Raw genomic sequence first — 3,378 nt, 5'->3', positions numbered from 1 at the left:
GTTTGGAGACCTTTTATTGCAGGGACGTCCAACTTCTAAGAGTGATCTACTCAAACAATTAAAATCTGGCAGTGATCTACCCCCGGGGGGGGGTTCAGGTCAAAGTTGTTGAGCTTTTTTTAGGGAGGACCATCCCTTTTGGGGTGGGGGGTTCAAAGGCGCTAAGGAAACAGCCTCACTTCCGTTCTAGTGATCTACAGGACAGCTGTTTGCATGATCCCCTCAGAAAGATAGCCTGATAGATTTTAGCAAAGAATATTGCTAAATGAGAAATATTTTCACGCATTCTTACGGAAACGTAAGGGCAAAGGAAATTTATAGCATAAACTAATGTCGTTCAGCCCGTTAAATAAACGGGCACTAGAACATATGTGAGCGCTGCACGGAGCACCGGATTGAGGAGCCAGTCTGCAGAGTCAGTGTTGGATTGAGGAGGCGATGCTCCGTGCGGCGTTGCTGGGCGCTGACTCTGCAGACCGGTTCCTTGATCCAGTGCTCCGCGCAGCGCTGTTCAGCACCGACCCGGCAGGCCGCCGGATCAAGGAAGCGGCGGGGAAGGCAGGCAGGCAGGCACTTGCTCTCTTGCCTGCCTGCATTCCCCACCGCCTGTCACACGAAGATCAACCCCGGCAAACAGCGCCCGCCGATCTTCGGCTCTGTCCCCCAATGCGCTTTGGCTCGGGGAAGCAGGCAGGGAGACGGCCACAATTTGGCTCGGGGACTGGCTTGGCGGCGGCGGGAAGAAGGGGAGGAATTCCTCCTCTTCTTCCTGCCGCCAAGCCAAAGCCGGCTTCCCTCGGCGCACGCTGCCGCTTCGGCTTCCTCGGCGAAGGCAAGCAGGCAGACAGCCCACTCTCTCATGCCAGAGGTGTGCGGCGAGGCGGCGGGGGAGAGAAAGTAAATGCTTTGGTTTTCGAACATTTTACGGAACCCGAATGTGCGGTGTGGCTTCCGCTGAGTGCAAGGAGCTCTTGCAACCAATGGGTAGCCGCGCCTCGGTTACCGAACGTTTCAAAAGCCGAACGGCCTTCCAGAATGGATTGCGTTCAAGAACCGAGGTACCACTGTATTCACGTTTCTATGACCATTTCCTTTGTATCCTTACCTTCCAAGTCTCGGACTGCAGAATCTGGGACCGGCAGCCGTATGACACCGGAAGTTGCGTCGATGTAACTTCCGGTGTCGTTCCGCCCATTCTCTCCCCCGCCGCCTCGCCGCACACCTCTGGCATGAGACGGGGCTTCGGAGACCGAAAGGTCATAGCGGAGCGGCCGGGGTGGGGGTGGGGAGAGCGTGTGTGTGTGTTTGCGACGCCTGCTTGCTGCTGGTCGCCGGGGGGAGCAGCCGGGAGCGGCGGTTGGCAGCCGCAGGTAAACGGTAGGCGGGGGGGGGAGGGCGCGCAAGTGTGCGTCCAGTCTCTGCATCCAATCCCTGTGTCCGTGGGGCACATGCGCAGTAGCGCGGACACAGGGACTGGACGCAGAGACACAGGGACTTTATTATATAGGATTAGGTGTATAAAAATACTTACCCAAAATGGGGGCAGGTGGAAACCCCCAAACCTTCACATGCACAGGAAAAAAATTATAAGAAAATCAATCGCTGTTAGCAATACAGTCGTACCTTGGAAGTCAAACAGACTAGTTCTCAAGCATTTTGCCTTCTGAACGATCGAAACCCGGAAGTGAGTGTTCCGGTTTTTGAATGTTCTTCTGGAAGCCAAACGTCCAACAGGGCTTCTGATTGGCTGCAGGAGCTTCCTGCAGCCAATCAGAAGCCACACTTTGGTTTTTTAATGTTCTGTACATTTCCGGGCACAATTCAAATTGTTGGTGCTGACCTTTAAAGTCCTAAATGGCCTCGGTCCAGTATACCTGAAGGAGCTTCTCCACCCCCATCATTCCGCCTGGACACTGAGGTCCAACGCTGAGGGCCTTCTGGCGGTTCCCTCCCTGCGAGAAGCCAAGTTACAGGGAAGCAGGCAGAGGGCCTTCTCAGTAGTGGCACCCGCCTTGTGGAACGCCCTCCCACCAGATGTCAAAAGAGAACAACAACCAGACTTTTAGAAGACATCTGAAGGCAGCCCTGTTTAGGGAAGCTTTTAATGTTTGACGGACTATTGTATTTTAATATTTTGTTGGAAGCACCCAGAGTGGCTGGGGAAACCCAGCCAGATGGGCAGGGTATAAATAATAAATTATTCTTATTCTTATTATTTGGAAGTCCAATGGACTTGCGGAATGGATTCCGTTAGATATAATAATAATTTATTTGTACCCCGCCCATCCGGCTGGGTTTCCCCAGCCACTCTTCCAAGGTACAACTGTACAGTGGTGCCTCACTAGACGAATTTAATTCGTTCCATGGGTCTTTTTTTATAACGAAAAATTCGTCTAGCGAATCCCATAGGAATGCATTGAATTTTTTATTATTATTTTTTTGCCCATAGGAACGCATTAATTGAATTTTAATGCATTCCTATGGGAAACTGTGATTTGCTAGACGAATTTTTTGTAAAATGCATTCGTCTAGCGAGGCAACCTCCGCTAGAAAAAACCTTTCGTTAAGCGGAAATTTTGTTAAGCAGGGCATTCGTTAAGCGAGGCACTACTGTAATTGGTTATCTTGTGGCTCGCAGCAACTTAGAATTGCAAATACAAACACGTGTGACCAAAGGAAATAGCTTTGGAAGCGACGAGTGGTGAAACTTTACGTAGGAAGTGAGGAAGGTGTTTGGTTCTAGACCTTAGCTTGGCCAACTAAATAAGCAATCGACATGCTCAGAGGGGCCCACCTCCAGACCCCCCCTTTCCGCCACCCCCATGCCTCTTCGTGCCCCCCTAGGTAATCGCACTCCCCACCCCCAGCGGCACTACCACCCTCTTTGGGAACCACTGAGTTGTCCTCTTCCATAGCTTTGATGAAACACAAGCAATCCCAAACTGGGAGGGCTTCAGACCTCTGCAGGCAGCCTTTGGGACAGCCTCCTGTTGGAGACCATTAAGAAGCTAGCTCTAGCAGCAGAGGAAGTGTTACTCGACCGGACCCCTCTTGTCTGCTTGCACGCAATAGCAGGATTTCCCCCCCTCCCTTAAGCTTTACAATACAGTGAGGAAGCATGCAAGCAGCCAGAGTGGCCGTTATTTTAGATGGCTGGCAGCCCCAGGGCACCAGAGCGTGGTGCCGAGCAGAATTGGCCTCAGGAGGGTGTGGCGAGACGAGCATCACACGCAGGTAACAAACATAAAGTTTATTCCCTTCTGGATTCAATACAAAATCTGCTGCAAGAGTTCCTCTTAGGGGTAGTATTTGGCTGTCGCTCTGCTAAGACCTACTGACTTTGGTGAGGCACTCGCGCGCCAGTGGTGCTTTGGAATT

This window comes from Zootoca vivipara, chromosome 9, assembly GCF_965207765.1.
Source record: "Zootoca vivipara chromosome 9, rZooViv2.hap1.1, whole genome shotgun sequence".
NCBI lineage: Eukaryota > Metazoa > Chordata > Lepidosauria > Squamata > Lacertidae > Zootoca > Zootoca vivipara.
This window is presented reverse-complemented; position numbering follows the sequence as displayed.